This window comes from Manis pentadactyla, chromosome 13 (genome assembly GCF_030020395.1).
Source record: "Manis pentadactyla isolate mManPen7 chromosome 13, mManPen7.hap1, whole genome shotgun sequence".
Lineage (NCBI taxonomy): Eukaryota > Metazoa > Chordata > Mammalia > Pholidota > Manidae > Manis > Manis pentadactyla.
The window spans coordinates 55,528,985-55,554,124 of NC_080031.1; the positions used below are offsets into that span (position 1 = coordinate 55,528,985).

The 25,140-nt window shown below is 43.8% G+C and overlaps 1 pseudogene; it reads left to right on the forward strand.

Annotated features, from left to right (window-relative positions):
- Nucleotides 1–1,583: 1,583 nt before the first annotated feature.
- Nucleotides 1,584–2,555, forward strand: LOC118931259 (olfactory receptor 11L1-like; annotated as a pseudogene).
- The last annotated feature ends 22,585 nt before the right edge of the window (nucleotides 2,556–25,140 follow it).

A 25,140-nucleotide genomic window follows, 5' to 3' on the forward strand; every position in this document is an offset into this window, starting at 1 on the left:
AACAGGAGGCTGTGGAGCAGCTACAAAAAGAAACAGATAAAATGTGAAAGGAGGAGCTGCAGTGACAGAGAGCTCGTTGCGCATGTTAGCTGGCAGGAGTATATCCAAGAAGAGGATGGGATCAACCATGCAAAGCTGACAACAAACCAAGGCCTTCAGAGGGTGAGGACAGGCAACTGGAGGCAACTGCGATATGGAAGACAGATCTGAGGGGAGAGGGGAGAGAGAAACCTGACTCCATGTGACTCAAACGTGAATGCAGGAGGGAAAGACAAGCCATCCAGAAAGGAAGGTGTGAAAGTGATCAGACCAATGCAGGCAGTATTTGGAAAAGAGTAGCATCAAGGCCTGATCTTTTCTGTTCTGTCTTTTTAAAGGGGACAGAAAACAAGCCCATTGACATGCTGAGGAAGTGGTCCAGCAGACAGCAGTAATCGCTGACTCGGGGAGTTGTAATAACTGCAATGCCTTCCGCAGAGTGGGAGGGTGCAGAGACTCCGATGCCTCTAGAGATGCATGCAGGCATTTGTCTTACCTGGGCACAGTCTGTTATCAGAGGAGGAGGTGGGAGCAGATGCACAGGGACAAAGTGTGGTTGGTGGGGAATTTAGTGGACTGAGCATCTGGATAGTCCCATTGGAGGATTTCAGGTTTTTTTTCCAGTTCCATAGGTCTTTTGCTGAGTATACAGATATGTACAAATAGACAAGTCAGGGTCAGAAGTTTGGGAAGAGAAAAGCACGTATGACAGTCACTGAGGATGGAGGAGTGAACAGATGTGTAGAAGGGCTGTTCCACAGGACTGTGCTCACAGGGGAGGTCACTGGTCATGAATTTTAGGTTGATGACATTATGTGCTATTTACTTAACACCTCCTTTAGTGTGTGGAAGCTCATGTATGGCAGGTGGATGCTGGCTTTAACCAGAACAGGGTCTGACAATGAATTACATGAAAGCGAAGGAAAGGGGACATGTTGCAGGTATAGAGGAAAGAACGGTTACAGTAACTGAGCATGGCGTCCAACTAGGCAGGAAAGGACATCGACAGAGTTGCAGGCTCTCAACCCAGGGCTTAAAGTGCAGACACATGCACATAAATGTGGTATAAAGTACCCACAAATATTGTTTGAGGGGAGAATGAATAAGCTTTCCCAAAAAGTCTCGGGAGATATGCCCTGACTTCTTTTTCACAGAAAACCCACAAGTGGAAAGGAAAGTCATTTGCTTCCATGTATGCTGGAATTTGTTTAGCTTTGTTGTTTTAATAGATTCTGAGTTCAGTTTCAGAGTCCTTTCTAGCCTGTGTCTGTGGCCTGAGGCTTCTTCTGGATGTCAGAAAACTTAACAACTGGAATTTTCTGAGTATCTTCCCAAAATCTAATATCCACATTTGGCCTGTGATATCAAAATGTAGACTTAAAAGTGCAGTGAAATTCTTTATTTGTTCCTCTAAAACCCTGTCCATAAATAGCTAAGCTACTTTTAACAATTAGTCTCTGAAGTTCCAAACATCAACAGTATTAATACGTCCATGCTTCAGGTACAGTACTTTTCCAAAATGTTTCCCCTCCCCTCCACAGGGAATGGGGCACCAGAATGTGTCCACTGTCACTGAGTTCCAGCTGCTAGGATTCCAGAAGCTGCTTGAGTGGCAGACCCTGATCTTTGCCATTTTCCTGTTCATCTATTTCCTCACAGTCACGGGGAACGTCGTCATCATCGCAGTGGTGAGCCAGGACCAGCGATTGTGCTTGCCTATGTACACTTTCCTCCAGCACCTGTCCTTCCAGGAGATCTGGTACACATCCACTATTGTAACCCCTCTCCTAGCCAACCTGCTGTCCCTGGGCCGCATCATCTCCTTCCCCGTCTGTATGGCACAGCTTTACTTCTTCGTGTTTCTCGGAGCCACTGAATGCTTTCTTCTGGCCACGATGGCATATGACTGGTAACTGGCCATCTTCAGCCCGCTGCACTGCTCTCCCCTGATGGGTGCTGAGCTCTGTACCAAGCTGGTGGCGATCTCCTGGTCAGCAGGGGTCGGCACGGGGTTTCTGCCCTCCCTGATGATTTCTAAGTTGAATTTCTGTGGGCCTAACCAGATTGATCATTTCTTCTGTGACCTCCCTCCCCTTGTGCAGCTCTCATGTTCCAGCACTCACACCACCAAGATGGCCATCAGTGTCCTGTCGATCGCTGTGTTGTGCACTTGTTTTTTTCTTACACTTGTTTTGTACATTTTCATTGTGTCTTCCATACTGAGGATTCCTTCAGCCTCTGGTCAGATGAAAACATTTTCCACATGTGGCTCCCACTTGGCTGTTGTCAGTATATACTATGGGACCATGATCTCCATGTATGTTTCCCCCAACATCCACCTGTCACCTGAAATCATCAAGATTATTTCTGTCTTCTACACTGTGGTCACCCCATTGTTGAACCCTGTTATATACAGCTTGTGGAACAAAGACTTCAAAGCAATGATTAGAAAAGTCATGAGAAGGAAGTGCGGCATCTATGGCATGAGAGTCAAGGGGAGTTTCTTGGTTAGATGAGGAAAATCACAGAGGATGTGATGTGGACTAAGTTCAGGGATAAGTGAGTGGCATGTTCGGGGCCTCCAAACCTGCACACTGCTGCTGACCCTACACGGAGTCCCGCAGTGTTTTCATGGCCCCATGCCAGTGGCAGCTCAGGAGACTAACCACCTTCATCAATTGACTTCAGGGGCAATGTTGTTCTTAGAAGCTTTCTTCTGTCTTCTGGTGGGAATCTGACTGTGCGATCCCAGGGTGTGATGATGACATGCACATTATTTTCAGATGCTTCAGTACGACTTCTCTGGAGCTCATAGAACCTACGTGCAGAAAGTCACACATCCTTTAAGCACTGCTTGAGCCTGGCCCTGCAGACTCAATTCCTCATGCTCCTGGTGTTTCTTAAATATCTATGGAATGAATGAGTGGAAAAAGAAAAGACATATGAGTGTGTGTTGACTGAAATTATTTTTTAGTGACAGAAAGAAGGAAATGTTTTTGAAGTGCTAAAGACTTATCTATAGTAACTTAGACTTTTTCATGTTTCTTGTTTAATGAAGTTCTAGGAAAGGAAGGAATGGGAGGAAAGGGAAAATAGGGATAGGAGGAAGGAGAGAGACAGGTGGAAAGAGAGGGAGAAGGAGAAATCCAGAAAGAACAGGAAGGAAGGCAAAGAAGAATCCAAAGTATTACATGTGTTTATAAGCCTTGGAAATCAAAGGCTATACATTAAGAAGCTTAATCATTTTTATATTTTCCTCCATTCAGCCAAAACTGAGAAGACCTCTACAAATCCTGCCCATTATTATATCCATTCATTCCACATATTTTTTCAATTCTCTGGTATATGCCAGTCCCTTACTGCAGTCTGGTCCCCAAGGATACAATGATACAGAAATGACCAAGGGAAACTTTGCTTTAATGGAGCCTCTGTTGTGAAGGGGGAAAATAATATGTATTCCCTCACCTGGGGATACTCAATTACTTCTGTTTGTGGTGACTGCTGTGAAACAAAGTGCAGACTTGTACGTGAACACAGAACAATAAGGTCTGAATCAACACAGAAAGCTTCTGCTCCTGTAGGGCTCTAACCTATACTTCAGGGATGAGGAGAATAAGAACGGCAGTAGTGGCCCAGGCAGGGAAGATGGTATGAATGGCAGGAGAGGATCCTGGGGACCCTGGGGATGGAGGAGGGAGGTGAGGGTGGAGAGAAAGGCCAGAGCTGGTCCACACAGGGTGTGAAAAGCCCCTGTCGGGTTTTTGGATATTACATTGAGAAAAATGATTGATTATCAAATGGCATCAATTGGGAATGATATTATATGTTTTTTATTTGAAAATCAGACTGATTTTTAGAGAAAAGACTGAGAGAGAGAGAGCAAGAGTGGCTGGACTCAAACAAAGTGTAGCCCGCGTGGGACAGGAGGCCGGCCTGGCTTCAGGTCTGGAGATGGACGCCCGCATAGGAAGAGCCCCTCAGATGGAGAGGTCAGGGGAGGGCACTCGCTCATTCCCAAGCAGGGGACCAATTGGTGGGCTCTTCTCAGACCTGCGGTGTTTCCTCCTTCTTCCTCTGAGCTTCGGGGATAAGTCACCTCTGATCCTTTAGCTCATGTAACTTCCTGTCACCACAGGCCCCTGGCTCTTTTTACCTTCCCTCCCAGCCCTCAAGTTCCTTCTTCCCCCTGGGACTGGACGTGGGAGGACTGCTGTTAGTCCCTATCAGACCCTTACCATCTGTTTCAGATGTTGGATAGAAGGAACATGGTGCCTTGGAATAAGAGGACAGGAGCTGGGTGATAGAGATAGGAGAGCGTCACTGGTCTGGGCTTTCGGGCAGAATATCAAACAATAACATATCTTACCTTATAAATCTTCATTTCCAATAAGTATATTGATTGTGCCTTGTATTTAACAAACTTATCTTTCCAAAAGTCTCTTTCTGATTGTAAATGGTAGGTACCTGGCTCTGCATACTGGGAGGAAAACATTATTGATCCACATATAAGGAGCTTAAGAACTTATGCCAGAAGGATGTTTGGATCTATGAATCTGGAGCTCAGTGGAGTAACCTGACTGAGAAATATGAAAGTTTTCACCATATTGATCATATATGAAAACATGGGAATGAATAAGATTTCCCAGGGAAAGTATAAACCAAAAAAGAAAAAGAGATTGACAGACAGAAGTACAGAGCATGGAGGAATTTAAAACACAAATTTTAAGTATAGAATAGGAACCTGAAAAGAGACTATGAATCTGTCGTAGCATGGACCAGGAAAACTCTGGAAGTTTCCATAAAGTCTATTCCCACTAGTGTGAATAAATCCCTGCAATGGCATTTTTACCAATGAATCCAAACAATAAATAGTTTTCCTGGATGTTGTTGAAAAAATAATCATCTAATAATCATGTGGTTGATATGTCTGTTAAGGGTACAGAATAAAAATGACACATTCATTATGATATAAATGTCAGCTTTTGGTCAAATACCATCACCTTACCAACAATTTAATGATGGTAAAGAAAGAGAGTTGATATTCAATTGCTGTGCAAAAAGAGGAAAAAATCAATTTTCATGAAAATTGTGGAAAAAATACATTACTAACATCCCTTTAACCTTTATTCTTCTTAACCACTGAGTAACATAGGTTTTCTTACAAAGATAAGGAAACTAAATGACATGTGAACAAAATTTTCTGTTGGTTGCCTAATTTTCTATTCATAGGTTTTTGTCTTTTTTTTAACTAACTGGTATAAGGAATGTCATTCAAAATCTATTTTCTGTCCTATCTCTAAGCTTTCTCTTCTCACCTTTCAGGTTTTAGTCTGTGTCTCAAAGAATGAGTCCAACTCAGTATACTTTAAAACTTGAATTTAGTTCATTGAAAATACTTTAATCTGATAACTGAAAACCATTTCCTAAATAACCCGTATCCACACACACACACGGAGAGAGCAGTACAGAGATGGCCGTCTCCCCTGTTATCACTAACTGACATGTGGTTCCACAGCATAAGTAATTATTTGTTCCAGTCTGGGGCAAACAGAAGTAACAGTGAACTTAAACCTCAGTGACTCCAGCCACATTCTGGCACATTTTTGTGTGGTCATGTGTCTCTTGTCCTAAAGATTCATCACCCCCAAATCCATCATGTGAGGACTTTGACTTTATCCCTCCCTGGTTTTAACCTATGACCCTACTCCCAAAGGGAAGTAAATGCATAGATGTAGAAGGACTGACCAGACAGTAGGGACACTATGCAGTGGACCCCATGCCAGCCTGCTGTGTTCCTTCTGATTGAGGTCTTGTAACTTCTGTATTTGAGTTGGGCTGACTAGATTGTCAGTTCCTTTAGGGCCTGGTGCTTCAGTAAATACTGCCTACATGACTCATCGGTCAGGATGGCATGCTGCCAAACCAGATGGTCATTTGCTCCATTTCCAGCTCTTCTACACACAGGAAGTGTGGCCCGGTGCATACTATTTACCAATGTCATACTTAAGTAAATCAAATTTCAAAAGAAGGAACATAACGTCGAATTCACACTGGCTCCTATGTAAAGTCCTTGAGGAAATTGTACATATATGAAGTGACCAATAACGAGTGGATTTTTGTGTGGAGTGGACTGTAGGTGTTCCACCCAGCCTCCCTCCTCAGACTGAGCTGCCCAGGCTGATGGCTCATGGCAGAGCCTGTCTGTGGGACATGCCCTGGGCCGCTGTCAGAGTTTATGCCTATAAAATAAATTTTAGCCAAAATAAGCAGGTGAAGAGAGGCAATAAAGGGCCAGGTAGTTTATTTGAATGCCACTCCTGGGTGATGTTCCATGGTCTTGGTACTATAGGCTGGGGAAGTCACACCCAGTCAGGGAGGTGGAGGCTTATAAGGGATTAGGAAGGGTAGGAGTGGGAAAGCTATCCTAGGGGGTGTGGAGAGGTATGATTGGCTAAAGGTGAAATAATAGGCAACTAGAAACATTTTTTCCTTCCAAGAGGGAGGAGGCTGACATCCGGCTCTTAGTTGGCACATCAGAAGGATGGAATTCAGGAAGAGCTGTCTCCTTTCCATATAAAGCACGGACCTTGGGATCTGGTCTGTTCTCCCCTATGGCATCTCTCCGTTCTGTTTGCATGTCCTTGTTTTTCCTTCCTCCAGCCTAACATTCCAGCCTTTTGGTAATAATGGGTGATGACTCGATCTGACTACTTCCGGCTGACAAAGGGCATCGTGGGGGTTTTAGTCTGGTATTAGGCTGAAGTAAGGGGTTTAGTGGGAAGAGGTGTGTAACAGTGAAGTAACATATGGTTGGTGGTGACCCAGGTCATCTAGGTTAGCTGCTGTTGGAGGAACCTGAGGACACAAGGGGCAACTAAGAGTAAACCAAAAACTGTTATTAAGGGGCCCAGTAGGGGCATCAGCTAGGCCATTATGGGGAACTGGAATTCTGGATCGAGTTTACATCTCAATGACTAGTATTGGGATTTAGTATAGATAAGACTGCATTACTGAAACTATACTTTTCTCTAAAATCACCCTTATTTTTATAAGGAGTAGCCAGATTAAGAAAATAATTAACAGTTGGCTTGATTATTTGCATAAGTACAGCAAGAAGAACAATTGATTACACAGGCTCTTTTAAATGTGCTTTGCTGGAACTTTTGTAAGGAATTTCAGATTGAACTTTTAAGGGCTTCTTGAGCCCAGAAAGCCAAGCCAGACTTGCCATCAGGTTGTGCCTGCAGTACCTGTAGATTTGGGTGAATTCTTCTGTTCTTGAGTTTCCTAAGACATTCCTCAGGTTCCTGCACCTGCCAGGAAGTGACCTTCTTTACTCACCTCGTAAGGCTGCTGGGAACTCTGTAAGCAAGGTACCAAGTAAGTTCTTCTAAGGGGCTTTGTTGGCATTATAAAGTCAACCTGTTCCTTAAAGCTGTCTGTTCATATCTGAGTTTACACACGTGTCTCTCAGGTATGACATTCCAGTCAAAGCCTCGGTAATATAACCAGTGTTTTCAATTGGTTTTCTTACAAGGAAAGCAGATTCTTATTGAACTTGTGCAAATAAACATACTGCCATGAAATATAAAAATAGTCACTGAGAGTTTTTAAATTCTGGAGGGATCAGGTAGAGAGAAAGATAAAGTTTCAATTTTGCTTATAAAGGCTGTCATTTACTAAACTGTTGTCAGCTTAAGAGAAAAAGCTTAAACACTTTATCAGCAACATTTGAAACAAAAAGCTACAAAATCATCTTCTTTAGTTTACTTAATCTTATGTAGCTAATACTTGTTCTGCTGAAATCTAGTTCTTTACTAGCTTAAGAGTAATAAAACAGTGACTATAAATAGTAAAAGACTTACAAATGACAATGGCTAAAGATGTGATGAGAGCTTACCGTAAGACAGTTGACATAAGGAAATTCTGATATTTCTGTAACAGAAAACATTCAGTAATAAAGTTTAGCATTATTCTCTTTGAAAGTGTTTTCTAGGTAATTAAGCAGGTAATTATATATCAGATAAATAAGTTAAATTAGCCAAATACTTTCTCCAATGAGAAAAAGTTCTTCTGACATGTTCCAGGGGCCCTCTGGAAAATATCATAGTTAACCAGAGGTAAAAGTACCTTTTTGAATTTGATTTTGGGAAGTTGTCAGAAGAAAATTTCTTTGGCACTTGCGTAAATAGGATTATAGGTTGCCATGAAGCAATACTTATCCAATTAACTAGAATGACAAAAGTACTTCAAAGGCAAATAAAGAAGCTTACACAGTTGTTAGCAAAGATTAGCTTTTAGTCCTTTTACTATTAAGATCTCATTTTCTTAAAGACTCCGACTACTCACTGAGACTTTAAGCATAAGAAACTGCTTTGATAAAACAATTAGAACTCTCTGCAATCTTTCAATATTAAAAGCAGACTAACAGTTAAGAAAACTTTGTCTTTTTAACTGAAAACAAAATTCTAATTTTGCTGTGTACTTGATACTAAGACTCATTTGCTTTAATTTTATATAGCATGACCATATTTAAGTCTTCTACAAACTTTTTACAACTTTCTTTTTACATTTAGATTTCTCCTTCTAAATAAACAGCTGTACTTTAGAACAAAGTTACTTTCTTTTATCAAAAGACTTATTTTTTAGCATGCAGAAATGTTTTCCTAACTACTTTAAGTAGTTTTGATTTGAACTTAAAATTATTACTTTAACCTTCAGTGAATAGGCTACTTTAAACTGTTACACTAGCATTCTTCAGATTGATACATCTATGAATGTATATTATCATTTTTGGAAATGTGCTTTAAAGCACAATTTCTTATTAGGCACAAAATATGTCTATATAACTCAGCAAACTTTAAGAATTTTGGTTACTACAAAAGTTCTCAGGGTGTTTGCATATATATACACTGTTATACATTTATACAGTATTATTATTAAGATATTTATTTGCTAGGCTTGTTTACTCATTTTTAGCAACTATACTAGATTACTTACAAAACCTTTATTGAATATTAGACAAAGCCAAGCCTTTAAGAATTTTATTCTTGAAAGATTTAGCAGATAACATCAACTTAAATGACCAGGTAAACTTAGGCAGCTGATAACAACAAGGACATGCCCGCCTCAGCCAAACTCAAATTAGCATTAATGCTTAACATTTTTATCAGATTTTCTGGAAGTTTTAGAATGCTCAATTTTCACAAGTGCTTGTTTTTTGTTTCTTTCTTTTTTTGAGAGGGCATCTCTCATATTTATTGATCAAATGGTTGTTAACAACAATAAAATCCTGTATGGGGAGTCAATGCTCAATGCACAATCATTACACAAGCGCTTGTTTTTAAATAAAATATTTTTCCTCTGTACACCTAGACACACAAACATACAAACTGAGATACAATGACTACAGTCAGCAACACCTCTCACACAAAAACATATACACAGACAGACAAACTGATATAAAGACTTGAGTTACTGATATCCAATTGCCTTCCCTCTCTTCAGTTTCTAGTCTGTGACTTCTGGAACCAGAGGGCGGTAGGAGTGTGTTCCAGTGGGGGAAGAGGGCGGTGAAGGTGGAAGGAGAGGGAGAGGGGGTGGTACAGCCATTGGAAGAGGAGAGCAGGACAACGGCATGGTTGAGAATGTAGGACTTTAAGATGGCAGTGACACGTGTGAAGACAAAGGACTTAAAGATGATGGTGGTTAGAGGGGAAGGGGATTGCGAGCTTAGGGAGGTGGGTGACTGAGGCCTTCTGGTGAGTCTAAAAAGGAAGAAGAACTGAGCAGAGTGAAAGGCTGACAATTTTTAACTGGAGATCGGGCTAGGAGGACCTGAGTCATTGAACACAACATAAAGGTCTGGATGGGAGTGCAAAGTCCAAAAAGCCTGCACATATGGGATTTCACTCTGCTCTCTGCTCCAGTGGCAATAATTAATCAAGGTCATGAGGAGGCTAAAATTGAAAGTTCCCTCAGGGGTCCAGAGAGATTGATTGTCCAAGGGATACTGAGGCCCAGCCTCAGAACAAAGAAAGACTAGCTTCTATTTGTGAGCTTCCCAGGACAAATATAGAGTAGCCAAATCAGAAATGAGACACCGCAGCGGGGTGTGAGCCCCTGCTTTTGAGGGCTGGTGCCCCATGTCTGTGCCACTTCTCAACTAATCTCACTGAGAGGAGCGCCCAGCGTCCCAAGCACGCCAAGTCAGGGGAGACATCCTGGGAGCCTGGGGTAGGGACGTCTCCCCCACCGCAGGGCCAGGGGCAGCCCAGATGCCTGCAGAAGGTAGGCCAAATGCCCAGGGGCCGAATGCCCCACCTGGACGTATGCACGATTTCTAGCGGACCAAGTGAAATGGAGTTAGGAAGGGAAACAGACCAGGAGAAACTGAGGGACTCACTGGAAAATAGTCCACGTAGTGGAGAGCAGGCTGAGGTCCTGGGTGGGGAAGGAGGGGGTGGGACCACCAGTGGCCATTCAGGGCCCCAGGCTCACACTCCTTCCTGGGTTTCAGCACCAAATGTAAGAAAAATTTTAGCTGAAATAAGCAGGTGAAGAGAGGCAACAAAGGGCCAGGTAGTTTATTTGAATGCCACTCCCTGGTGATGTTCCATGGTCTGGGTACTACAGGCTGGGGAAGTCACACCCAGTCAGGGAGGTGGAGGCTTATAAGGGATTAGGAAGGGGAGGAGTGGGAAAGCTATCCTAGGGGGTGTGGAGAGGTATGATTGGCTAAAAGTGAAATAATAGGCAACTAGAAACTTTTTTTCCTTCCAAGAGGGAGGAGGCTGACATCCGGCTCTTAGTTGGCACATCAGAAAGATGGAACTAAGGAAGAGCTGTCTCCTTTCCATATAAAGCACGGACCTTGGGGTCTGGTCTGTTCTCCCCTATGGCATCTCTCCGTTCTGTTTACATGTCCTTGTTTTTCCTTCCTCCAGCCTAACAATGCCCTCTGAGGGGGCAGCCTATCCACACAGTGGGTGGAAAGACTTGTCCTCTGCCCCAGTTTTCCATGGATTGCACAGCTTTGCCCCTTGCCCATGCCTGCCTTCCTTGCATGCACAGATGCATCTCCTAACAGGGATCCTGGCACTCCTTCCATCTCCCGACTCCCTACTCAATGTCTCACTGAGATAGGAAGGCAGCAGGGTGCAACTCCTGCACAGTTAGAGTAGGTGTGGGCCCTGGAAAAGGACAGTCTTACAAAACAGGACACTTGACATTGAAACAGTGTAACAATTTATTCCCCATGGGGACCCAGTGGTATGGAACAGCTCATTGCTAATTAATAATTGGATAGGCCCTTTAGTTTACAATAGGGTATCTGGGAAACCTTCACAGACAAAGGTTAAAATATAACTAGGATTCTGGCTGAATCTATACAAAATTCCCACTGCAGCGAGCATAAAACCTTAGACATAAGACCCCAAGTGACAACCTTGACCTCTCTGCACCTGCAGGGAGTTCCATACTTTCTCTTATCCTGAATAAAGCTCTCTCTCTCTGTAACTGAAGAAAAGCTCTCTGTAAATCTCCTGCCTTGTCCATTCACAAAGTTCATTCTTCAACTCCGTGAACAAGAACCCCGGCATCACAACCCCTGAAAACCTCCTCTGAAACAGAACACAGTGCACTTGCTGGCTCCAAGTGGTGCGAAGCAAGAAGAGGATGGAACGACAGAGCTTAGTGATGCCGGGGTTCTTGTTTGCGGAGCCAAAGAATGAGCTTCACAAACACTCAAGGTAGGAGAGCAAGGTACAGGCTTTATTTAGAGATAAAGTGAAAGGACAGAGCTCCCAGCTCATGCCAGGAGGGGACAAGAGAGTCCGTAGTGGTGCGTTGTCTAGGGGGTTTTATAGGCAGTTGAGGATTATTTGAGAACATTAAAAAACTTCAGGGTGTGGACTTGTTAAGTGGTCTCTGAATATTAAAAATTAACTTAACTTAAGGAATTTCCTGCCTTGATTTCTCTCCGGGACACCAGTGCCTTGGCCCGGGAGCACATCAAAAGGCTTCCTGCCTAGCCCCCAAGGTGGGCTGTGGTATTGTCAACTTGCTAAAGAATCTTGTCTCTTGAACTTCCTGGGCGTTAAAATGCAATCTTATTTTCAAGATGGAATCCTTCCTGCCTTTTACTATGTTGTTTACAGCTGGGTCTGCATGCCAAATCTGTTTCCCAGTTTGCAAAATCACCTCATCAGATCTGAAGGAGAAAAGACAGCACATAGGCCTGGGCCTTTTAGCATGCTAAAGTGAAGCTTACACATGGTTACAAATGATTAGCATAATAAAACACATGCTGTTCTTCTTTATTTGGGGAAGATTAACTGATCTCACTGAAGAATCATTCTAGAGCTCAATGTTTAACATAGAGTTTTAGTAGGGGGGTTTCCTTGCATGTAGTTACATTGTTCTGACTGCAAATATCCTGCCCTGCCCCCTCCAGAGGCCTTCACTCTATTCTGACTACATCTATGGTCCCTGTCTCATTAGGACACACAGGAGCTCACAGAATGCAGGAAGATAGTTTGGCATTCATAAAGCACCGTGCATTCAATCACAGTTCATGCAGATCATGACAAGACTTGTTTTGTGAAGGAGATTGAAAGATCATATGTGCTGTCCAGAAAGGATCTGCAGATGGATAAGCCAGTGGAAGTGAGACAGGGACCATAGATGTAGTCAGAGTAGGGTGAGAGCCTCCAGATGGGCAGGGTAGGATATTTGCAGTAAGAGCAATGTAACTACATGCAAGGAAACATCCCTACTAAAACTCTATGTTAAACATTGAGCTCTAGAATCATTCTTCAGTGAGATCAGTTAATGTTCCCCAGATAAAGAAGAGTAGCAAATGTTTTATTATGCTAATCATTTGTAACCATGTGTAAGATTCACTTTAGCATGCTAAAAGGCCCAGGCCTATGTACTGTCTTTCCTCCTTCAAATCTGACAAGGCGATTTTGCAAACTGAGCAACTAACTTAGCATGCAGACCCAGCTGTAGACGACATGGTAAAAGGCAGGAAGAATTCCATCTTAAAGATAAGATTGCATTTTAACACCCAGGAAGTTCAAAAGTCAAGATTCTTTAGCAAATAGACAATACCTCAGCCCACCTTGGGGGCTGGGCAGGAAGCCTTTTGATGTGCTCCTGGACCCAGGCGCCGGTGTCCCGGGAGAAATCAAGGCAGGAAATTCCTTATGTTAAGTTAGTTTTAAATATTCAGAGATCACATAACAAGTCCACACCCCAAAGTTTTTTCATGTTCTTGAAAAATCCTCAACTGTCTATAAAACCCCCTAGACAACGCACCAACTATGGACTCTCTTGTCCCCTCCTGGCATGAGCTGGGAGCTCTGTCCTTTCACTTTATCTCTAAATAAAAGCTTGTACCTTGCTCTCCTTCCTTGACTGTTTGTGAAGCTCATTCTTTGGCTCCGCAAAAAAGAACCCCAGCATCAGAAGGCTGTGTAAGTAGTATCTCCTCGATGCCACTGTTCTTGTTCATGGAGCCAAAGAATGAAATTTGCAGACCCTCAAGGTAGGAGAGCAAGGTAGAGGCTTTTATTTAGTGGTAAAGTGATGGGACAGAGCTCCCGGCTCATGCCACAGAGGACAAGAGAGTCCATGGTTGGCTCATCGCCTAGGGTTTTTATAGTCGGTTGAGGATTTTCAGGAATGGGGGTTAAGGGGTAGGAGTGCAGACTTGTTGAGTGGTCCCAGAATGCTCATTTTTAATGAGTAACAGAAGAAATTTGCTGCCCTGATTCTTTCTCAGGATAGCAGTTTCCCTCTGGGAGCATGTCAATTAAGACTGCCTGCCCTGCCTCCAAGGTGGGCTGGGCTGTTGCCTGTTTGCTAAGCTGTGTTAAGAATCTTACTTCTTAACTTTTTGGGATGTTTATAGCTGTGCTCGTTTACTAAGTTAATCTTTTGCTCAGGTTGCTGATTACTTGATTAGGATCAGAGAAGGGAACACAGCATATAGGTACAGTTAAAAATAAGCTGGGCCTTTTTGCAGGCTAAGGTAAATTTTACAGTGTCATGGCCTAACTGATACAGTGAAGTCACCAGCTATGCTGAGACACTTTATCTGCAGAACACTCAAACATCACAGGCTGAGTTGCTGCTGGCCTTTCGAGCTTTAACTGATCTCACTGAAGATGTCTATATTCTTAGTCTGGTATCTTTACCCTACAGCATCAGTGTAACTCTGTCTTTACATAATGCTTAACACAGAATTTTGATACGGGGTTCATTGCACATTGTTACATTGTTTCAACTGAAATTATCTTGCTCTGCTTTTCTTCTCTGGAGGCCCTCACCCTATTCTGCCTAAACCCACAGTCCCTGTCTCACCCTCACAAAACATTATTTATAGAAATACTAAAATCATGGGAAATGGAATCCAAAGTAAAACATGAAACTGTGTGGAGAAAGTTATAGCGTATTGTTCTGTTGTGCCCAAAGTCGCGAATCCCAGAAGATCACCAAGGAGCCAACACCGATGCAAAAGCAAAGAGCCTTTATTTGAGCTATAGCTTGAGCTCAGTCTCTCATCTACACCAACGCAGCGGCAAGATGCCAGAGAAAGAGAGGAGTTCAATACCGCAAAGGTTTTATGGGGTTCTAGGGCAGTTGGTGGGGTGATGGTCATGGCTCTGGCTGATTGGCTGGATCTAGGGGTAGTTGGTGGGATGATAGGTCGTGGCTCTGGTCAACTGGCAGGGTCTAAGGGTGGTGGGTGAGCTCTTTGCTGACTGGAGAGGAGAGAGACCAAGCTCCAATTGGGTGGAATAGGATACGGGTCCTGATTGGCTGAAATAGTATCCAGGTCCTGATTGGCTGAGGTAGGATCCAGGTCCCAATTGGCTGAAATAGAATCTGGGAGCTTGCTCTTTCAGTTCAAAGCAACAAGACATTAAGTAATTAAAGAGCAGGGAGGTTTATCCTGCAGTGTAACTCAGAGAACTGCAGCAGCAGGATGACATAAACCCGAGATTAAAGAATTTATTATTCCAACGTCTTCTTGTTGCTCTTGGGGTACTGGATGCCTTCCACAGGTACTAACTCCAAGTTAGCCAGTTACGTATCTTGGCGACATGTTTTTCCCTTTCACTCAGCCAGTTAATGATACTTTATACTGAAAAAAAAAATTCTTCATCTTTTTCTCTCTGTTAAAGTCACTGGTAGGACATCTGCCCTCTTACTAGACTCTGTACTTAAAAGACAAACAAAGCTGGCAGAACTTACCCCTGCAGGAGAGGAAATATATTTCCCTACTACCTTTGTAGAAGTACACATGTCTAAGAATTAATTTAGCATAAAACAGGTTAACAGGAGAAATAAAAAATAATCTTAATTATGTACATACAGGAGTCTCATAAAAATATGAGACCCAAAAGTTGCACAGAGACCTGAGACTTTATATACCATCTGAGCTCAGGAAAGACGCATGGGTTTGAGGCTTCTGGGGTGGGGGAAGCAACTTAAAAGGGGGGCAAGAGGAGGAAATGTTTGCTCAGCCACAGAAGGCCTGTTGTATAGGTAAGTTTCTTAGGTCAAGAAGTTAACTCTGATAATAGCTCTTTCTTCCTAGTGCAGGCACCCTTTCTAATGTAAATTTCTTTTGTAATTTCAGATTTCTCAGACAAACAGGGAAACACACACTTTCTTTTAGGCAGTTAAATGGGAGATAAGAGATTTTCTTGGGTCTGCTGTGTCTTTGCGGTTTTCATCTGAAAGTAATCCTTGTGCCCAAATGGCATATTTTGGTGTGGCACATTTTGAACCCTTTTGAGACAGGGACCATGGGTTTAGACAGAATAGGGTGAGGGCCTCTGGAAAAAGCAAGGCAGGATATTTGCAGTCAGAGCAATGTAACTACATGCAAGGAAACCCCCTTCCAAAACTCTGTGTTAAACATTAAGCTCTAGGGTTATTCTTCAATGATATCAGTTAATATTCCCCAGATAAAGAAGAGTAGCACATGTTTTTATTATGCTAATCATTTTTAATCATGTGTAAGATTCACTTTAGCATGCTAAAAGGCCCAGGCCTATATACTGTCTTTCATCCTTCAGACCTGATGAAGTGATTTGCAAACTGGGCAACAAATTTACCATGCAGACCCAGCTGTAAACAACATAGTAAAAGGCAGGAAGGATTACACCTTAAAGATAAGATTACATTTTAACACCCAGGAAGTTTAAGAAGTAAGAATCTTAACTTACTCTTTAGCGAACAGGCAATACCTCAGCCCACCTTGGGAGCTGGTCAGGTGGCCTTTTGATATGCTCCCAGACCAAGACTCCGCTATCCCAGAGATAAATCAAGGCAGGATAGTCCTCATGTTAAGTTACTTTTTAATATTCAGGGTCCACTTAACAAGTCCACACTCGTAAGCTTTTTTTTATGTTCCCAAATATCCTCAACTGCCTATAAAACCCCTAGACAACGCACCACCATGGAATCTCTTGTCCCCTTTTGGTGTGATCCAGGAGCTCTGTTCTCTCACTGTATCTCTAAATAAAATTCCCTCCCTGGCTCTCCTACCTTGACTGTTTGTGAAGCTCATTCTTTGGCTTCCTGAACAAGGACTGATAAGGAAAAATTTACAAGGACAGAAGTCTAGCCCAGGCGGCTCCCTTCTGCTGCTCTTCTTAGCAAAGACAACAGAAACTCCCTTTACTTCCTCCTCCCCTTCACTCCCTGCTCTGCCAGGCGCTTACTCCCTAAACTCCCTCCCCCTTGCCTTCTAGCTTGCTGTGCACATAGGGATGTTACAGATAAGGAAGCAGAAACATATATATTGCTCCCTTTGCCTTTGTTCAGGGCTCAGACTTTTGGGAGATTACTCCCCTCTGAGCCCGCTGGTGTGAAATAAAGCCTCAACACTCCAAGACCTCCAAGTGCTGCTTGGTTCTTCTGTCAGTGATCCAGTCCAGGTTTTTTCAGTATTTTCCATAACATTTGGTTCCCTGGCTGGCAAACCCAACTGCGCTGGCCCTTTGTTGCCACTGGTTTGGGTCAAACGGCAGGGCAGCGATGGAAAAGGTGATTGCAACAGAGAAGACATGCTCTGCCTGATCTCTCAGCAGTCTCCTGCCCGGTCACCCTGGGCCAGCCCTGCTCCGCTCTTCCTGCCGGACTCAAGGAGGCTTGGAAGGTGATGACCTGGTTCTGACGTGGAATCTGGTAAGGCCCTGGGGCACCTGACCCAGACACCTCCACCAGCTGTGGTGGAAGGGGAGCCTCATCACTTCCCAGAGACTTCTTAGAAGTCTCACAGGTAGACATTCCCATGGGGTGAATGTTTAAACTCTGGTCTGCCTGTGTGTGTATGTGTGTGAGTGAGTGCGCAGGGTGGCTGAATTCATTCAGTCTGCACTGAATCTGTGATTCCATGGCCTGCGCTACGGAATCTGAGTGGGCCCTCATCCCATTTTGTGGTCAGCCATCAGGACATATCAGTGATTCAGCTTTGGCTGACCTGGCCCAGGACTTATACAGGTGCACCTTAGTAAAGTCTGGCCAAAGTCTCTGTGAGGAGTGCTAATGGATGGGCATCTGACTTGTCTCCTCTCTAGAGGAGGCAGCCCTCGTCTGTTGTCACGGCACCATCCATGGACATATTATGAGGTCAGGGTATAGTAAACCCACAGTCCTTGAAACTATGATCAAGAATTTCAGGAAGGGATTTTCAGAAGACTATGGAGTTAAATTAACTCCCAGCAGCTTAAAAAACCTGTGTGAATCTGAGTAGCCCACCTTCAGTGTAGGATGGCCTCCAGAAGGGTCCCTAATGCCCCAACAGTCCTCCAGGTCTGGTGGGTTATCACTGGAGATCCAGGTCATCCTGACCAGTTCCCATACATTGACTCCTAGTTAGGAGTTGCCCAGATTCTTCCCCATTGGGTGCAATTCGCTTTCAATAGGCAGGGACAGGGTAAGATCTTAGTTGCCTCAACAAAGAAGCCTACAAAGAATCAGCAGAAGCCTAAGCCTCTGCAAATTCTTGCTGGTGACATGGATAAAGAAATAATATTGCCCTCACCTTATGTGCCTCCAAGACCATCAGCACCCATCCCCCTGGTCCCAGACACCCCAACACTGTCAGCCTCCCTGATAACACCAGAACCAGTGAAACCACTCTCCCCTGGAACAGCAGCCAGACTGCACCCACTGCCGAGAGCAGGTGCCCTTCAGATGCCAGTGCAAGAGATTTGGGAGCCTGAAAGATATAATAAGTATGGGACCATCCAGCCCAGCCAGTCCATGTTTTACTATCAACCCTTCCCCACAACTGACACCCCATCAGAAAAGCCACAAGCCCTGGTTGATCTCATGGAATCCCTCTTGCAAATCTGCCAGCCAATCTGTAAAACTGTCAATAGCTTCTCCACACCTTGTTCACAATAGAAGAGAGGAGGTAGCTGAGGTCCTTGATTGGGGTGCATGGGTTGAAATCACTGTTTCCAAGGAGCACCCTTAGTGGGACCTCACCACCCCTGAGGGACAGCACCAGATCCGCTCATATCAGGGTGCCCTCCTCCAGGGGATGAAAGCCAGGTTCAAAAAGCCTATGACCAAAGTCTCTTCAGTCACTCAACAACCAGAAGAGTCTCCTGGGGACTATTATGAAAAACTGTGTGAAGCTTATCACATCTACACCCCTTTCATTCCTGAGTCACCAGGGAGTCACCAAATGGCCAACACCTCATTTGTAGCTTGAGCCACCCCAGACATCAGACAAAAGCTCCAAAAACTTGAAGGTTTTACCGGGATAAATATCACTCAACTGATTAAAATTGCCAACAAAGTATATCTAAACAGAGAAGTTTAGGCCGACAGAGAGGCTGAAAGAAAAATGAAGAAAAAGGCCAACTTCCTGGCATCTGCCCTAAAAGAAAGAGAGATGACCAAAAGGCAGAGAAAAGCTGGCCGCCAAGAGGCGGGAAGCCTAGGACACCCCTAGCCAGGGACCAGTGTGCTTACTGTGAAGAGAGGGGGCATTGGAAGAATGAATGCCCCAACCGAGGCAAAGGCCCAAAGCCCAGTCACTGCCAGGAGGAGCCTCACAGGGAAAGGCTCATTAGTGTGGTGGGAACAGACTGAGACTGACAAAGACCAGGCTTTCTCATGCTCAGTCCCCATGAGCCCATGGTCAAAGTGGGGAGACAACAGATGACTTTTATAGTGGACACAGGGGCAGAACACTCTGTGGTCACCCTCCCTGTAACTCCCTTCAAGAAAAAGACTGCAACTATCCTAGGAGCCACTGGGACATAAGCAGTCCAGCAGCACTTTCACCCTAGGCCGCCAATATGAACTTGGAGGCCACGAGGCCTGACATAAGTTTTTCTACCTGCCTGAGTGCCCCATTCCCCTCCTCAGCTGAGACATACTCTCAAAGCTTGGAGCCCAACAAAATTTTGAACCAACTGGACACACTAGCCTCAAAATAAACCCAGGCCAAGAAGAGCCAGGGTCCCTCATACTGGCAATAACCACACCCAAATAAGAGGAGTGGAGGCTATTCTGTACCCAAACCCTCTCAAGTAGCCCACCTGAATTCGGAGCTGCATTCACCTTGGTATGGGCTGAAGGCAACTCACCTGGACTTGCTCATAACTGAACCCCTGTAATTGTAAAATTGACTCTGGGGGCCCAGCCACAAAGACAGCAGCAGTATCCCCTCTCACAAGACAAGAGAGCAGGCATCCAGGAACACCTGATCAGACTCAAAGAGGCAGGCATTCTAACCTGCCGGAGTCCAGCTTCAACCGGAGTGGGAGCCATGAAGGAAAGAACAGTGTCGGTGAATGAGGAGACGAGACTTAGAGTCAGCGTGAAGTATCTCCTGATATCAAGTGGCAGGGTCTTTATTTTTACATCTTTAGGTCTTACATAATGTTAAACACTTTCTTTGATCATGGATGTTACAATGTTTTTTCCCTTCAGTTTTTGTATAATTCCAGCTCATTACAGATGTTATCTGTACAAAGATTTCTTTGAACAGCTTCCTTGTAACATTTAATTTTTAACTTTCCCCTAACCTATTTGGCCAGAGATGTAGATTACGTGCTAGGTGCAAGACGTAAATGGCATGTGACAGCGTGTCGTTTATAATATCTGCTTTTGCTTTTACACATGTGAGGTTATATATAAAGTTTACTTACATAGTTCATATTTAGAATACAAGGTTTTAAGATACTCAGGTTACAAGACTATTTTCTAAGCTAATACCATCTTATACTCATTGTCTAATACTTGTGTTTACACCCAAAAGTTGTCCATCCCCATCCTATTTAAGGTATGGGCTCTCACAATCTGGATCTAATTTCCATATGCAGTATAAACATTTTATTCTGTCATAATAATCACTCCACATTTTTAACTCCTTGCATCTTTCCTCTCATGTTCATAGGCAATATGGTTTCCTAGCTCTTTTTATGCTCTCACCTAGTGACACAGAGTCTGCATGTACTACTTGGCCATTGATGTAATAGTATTTTATGATGTTTTCATCATACATTCCTGTGTAAGGGATTTCTGTAAATGTCCATCTGTCTATTTTGCCCATAGACTTTTTAGCCCTAGGTGGATACCAGAGGCATCCCCTTATTTTATGAACAACATGGGGAGGCCCCGGAACCCTGGAGGTTATTGGAACTTTGTTTAGTTTCACTTTGCTGTTTCATATAACTTTCAAATAAAAATGGGATTTTCCATCGCCCAGGTTCCCATAATTCTTTCTTAGCCAATCCAGTAAAGAACTCTTCATTAGTCATGTTTGTATTATTGCAAAAAGGGGGGACAGGCCATGTGTAATTCCATGAATATTTCAGGTTGTTCTGATGTAATTGCTCGTGGCAGCATGCATGGGTCAGTAGGTCCTGGAGCACTGCTTTTGTTCCCGGCACTACTTTTTTGATCATAGCTTTGGGTCAGATTATTCTCTTCTACGAGGATGAGATTGTTAATCAAAATATTTGTCATGAAAATTTTCCCATACATGAATCCAATTATCAGCACCACAAATGCAAAAACAAATACAGGGACTAGCAGGGGCCAGCTGTGAGGTTTCCTGATTTTCAGGATTCCTCCTCATGCCTGGACCTTGTCAAACAGCATGAGTAGCATGGCCTGTACCACTAACCGAGTGTCAGTCATTCTGGGACACCCCACTTCTACCTGTCAAAAGGCCAGGAGGAGAGAACTGGCCTGTTCAAGACCTGCGAGCCATTACAAAGTGACTGTTTCTTTACACCCAGTGGTCCCAATCCCATACACCCAGAGTCTGCCAAATGGTTCACTTCCCTAGACTTAAAGGATGCCTTTTTCTGCCTCCGGCTTGCCCTCCAAAGCCAGCTCTTGTTTGCCTTTGAATGGACCAAACCAGACACAGGGAAGCAGATGCAGTTAACCTGGAAATGGCATTCAGAAGGACTCAAGAGCTCACCCACTCTCCTTGTAGAGGCACTGGCTGCAGACCTTGCCAGCTTACTGAGGGAAGCTAAACACTGCGCCCTCCTCCAGTACGTAGATTGCCTCCTCCTTGCCAGTGACACCCTGAAAAATTGTATGAAAGGCACAAGGGCCCTCCTGAAACTCCTGTCAGACCCAGGATACTGAACCTCATAGTGGGGGAGGGGGGCAGACTGAAAGCCCCTGTCTGGACAAAAGAGGCAAAAGCAACCTTCCTGGAAATAAAAGCTGCTTCAGAACAGACACCAGTCCTGGGCCTGACAGACAAAAAGGCCTTTCAATCTCTTCATATATAAAAATGTAGCAATTCTGCATTGCAAAAAACGTCAAAAGAAAAACAATCCTATAACACAGAGGAACCAGCTAGCAGATAAAGCAGCTAAAACAGCAGCCAGTAAAAAAACAGATAAAGCTCCTTCACTCACTATGGCCCTAACACCCCCAGTGGAGGCCCCTCCATCCAAGCACAGTAAAAAAAGAAAAAGACTGAGCCATAGCTGAAGGAGCCACCCTAACTAAAAAAGAAGAAAAAGCAATACTACATCAGGCAGTTGTCAGCATTATGCTAAGCAGGAAGTTAGCAGTGCGTGACTTGTACCATAAATAACACTCAATCTGCACCATGACCCCCACCCAGTGTCCAAAGAGCAGGAGGTGTACACTTTGAAAACCTTGAGATAGACTTCACAGATGTCCAGCCAAGTAGAAGGCTCAGATATCTCTTAGTAATAGTATGTACATACTCTGGCTGGGCTGAAACCTTCCCAAATAGGACAGAATGAAGCTGGGAAGTAGCCAAAGTCCTCCTGAGAAAAATTGTGCCACAGTTGGGCCTACCGTCCACAATCCACAGTGACAATGGTCCTGCCTTTGTAGCAGATGTAGTACAAATGTTAACTAAATCACTGAACATTAACTGGAAACTTCACACTGCATACAGGCCACAGAGTTTGGGAAAAGTAGAATGAATTCATTTCACCCTCAAGGGAACCCTAGCTAAGTTTTGCCAAGAACCTGGCCTCCCGTGGCCAGATTCACTGCCCCAGGCTCTCCTACAGGCTCGCTGCACACCTGGGACTCAAGGTTTTTCCTCTTTTGAATTAGGGTATAGACGTCCTCCCCCATGACTAGGAAGCATCCCAGGGAACCCACACCAAGTAGGAGATAAGGGATCAAGAGAATAGTTCCAAGCCTCAGAAAAAAACCTAAATAAGCTACAACAATACAACATAGAAAGAGCCCCAGGGCAGAGCAAAGATGGTGGCATGAGTAGGACAGTGGGAATGTCCTTCCAAAAACATATATATTTTTGAAAATACAACAAATACAACTAATCCTAAAAGAGAGACCAGAAGACACAGGACAACATCCAGACTACATCCACACCTGCTAGAATCCAGCGCCTGGTGAAAGGGGTAAGATACAAGCCCCAGCCCAGCGGAAACTGAGCACCCCTCACCCCAGCTCCCGACAGGAAGACAGGAATCAGAGTGGGGAGGGAGAGGGATCCCAGGACTGCTAAAAACCCAGACCCAGTCATCCACACCAGAGCACAGACACAGTGCATGTGTGGGGTGCTGGATACTAGGGAAACAGGACAGTAAGAGATTTGAGTGGATCCCGAAGCCGGTGCCCCTGTGACAAAGAAAAGTGAGTGCTTTTTGAAAGTCTTAAAGGGACAGGGACCCCACAGCTGGATGGAAGCATCCCGGGTCACAGTCCAGCAGCTGGAAATTCCAGGGAAATCCAGGCACACTAACCCCCTGGGCAATAGCTCTGAGAACCCTCCCAGAGGTAAAGAGACAAACAGCTCCCCATCAATAACCCCACCATGGCCCCGCCATAGCAGAGCAACTGCCTGAGGCTGGCCACACCCACAGCAAGGGAGCTTCCTACATACTGGCCCGGCAAGACACAAAGACCCAGACTACACACAATTACCCAACACAAGACACTAGGGGTCTCAGTTGTCCCAGTAAAGTAAGGCCAGGAGCCAAGTGGAAAGACTTGGCTCTCCCAGCTGAGAGACAAGTCAATAGCTCACAATTGCACCTATCAACATGAAAAGGCAAAAAATTTGATCCAGACAAGACTAACCCACACAGCTTTGACATCTTCTACATCTTCTGCTGAGAAGGAACCTGGGGAGATAGATTTAACCAGTCTTCCTGAAAAAGAATTCAAAACAAAAGTCATAACCATGCTGATGGACTTGCAGACAAATATGCAAGAACAAAGGTGGGGGAATACAGAAATAAAACAAGCTCTGGAAGGACTTCAAAACAGAATGGACAAGATGCAAGAGACCAATAAGGGACTAGAAAACAGAGAACAGGAACACAGAGAAGTTGATGCAGAGAGAGATAAAAGGAACTCCAGGAATGAAATAATTTTAAGAGAACTGTGTGACCAATCAAAATGGAACAATATCCACGTTATAGGGGTACCAGAAGAAGAAGATAGAGGAAAAGGGATAGAAAGTGTCTTTGAAGAAATAATTCCTGAAAACCTCCCCAAACTAGGGGAGGAAAAGGCCTCTCAGACCACAGAGGTACACAGAACTACCATGACAAGTGATCAAAGGAGGGCAAAACCAAGACACATAATAATTAAAATGGCACAGATCAAAGACAAAGACACAGTAGTAAAGGCAGCCAGAGAGAAAAAAAAGGTCACCTACAAAGGAAAACCCATCAGGCTATCATCAGACTTCTCAACAGAAACCCTACAGGCCAGAAAAGAATGTCATGATATACTTAATGCAATGAAACAGAAGGGCCTCGAACCAAGAATACTGTATACAGCACGATTATCATTTAAATAAGAAGGAGGGATTAAACAATTCCCAGACAAGCAAAAGTTGAGGGAATTTGCCTCCCACAAACCACCTCTACAGGGCTTCTTACAGGGACTGCTCTAGATGGGAGCACTCCTAAAAAGAGCACAGAAAAAAACACATAACATACGAAGTATGGAGGAGGAGGAATAAGATGGGAGAGAAATAAAGAATCATCAGACAGTGTTTATAATAGCTCAATAAGTGAGTTAAGTTAGACAGACAGTAAGATAGTAAAGAAGCTAAACTTGAACCTTTGGTAACCACAAACTTAAAACCTGCACTGGCAATAAGTACATACCTTGCAATAATCACCCTAAATGTAAATTGACTGAATTCACCAATCAAAAGACACAGAGTAATAGAATGGATAAAAAAGCAAGATCCATCCATATGCTGCTTAGAAGAGACTCATCTCAAACCCAAAGACACGCACAGACTTAAAGTCAAGGGATGGAAAAAGATATTTCATGCAAACAACCAAGAGAAAAAAGCAGGTGTTGCAATACTAGTATCAGACAAAATAGACTTCAAAATTAAGAAAGCAACAAAAGATAAAGAAGCACATTACATAATGATAAAGGGCTCAGTCCAACAAGAGGATATAACCATTTAAATATATATGCACCCAATACAGGAGCACCAACATATGTGAAACAAACACTAAGAGAATTAAAGGAGGAAATAGAATGTAATGCATTCATTCTGGGAGACTTCAACACACCACTCACTCCAAAGGACAGATCCACCAGACAGAAAATAAGTAA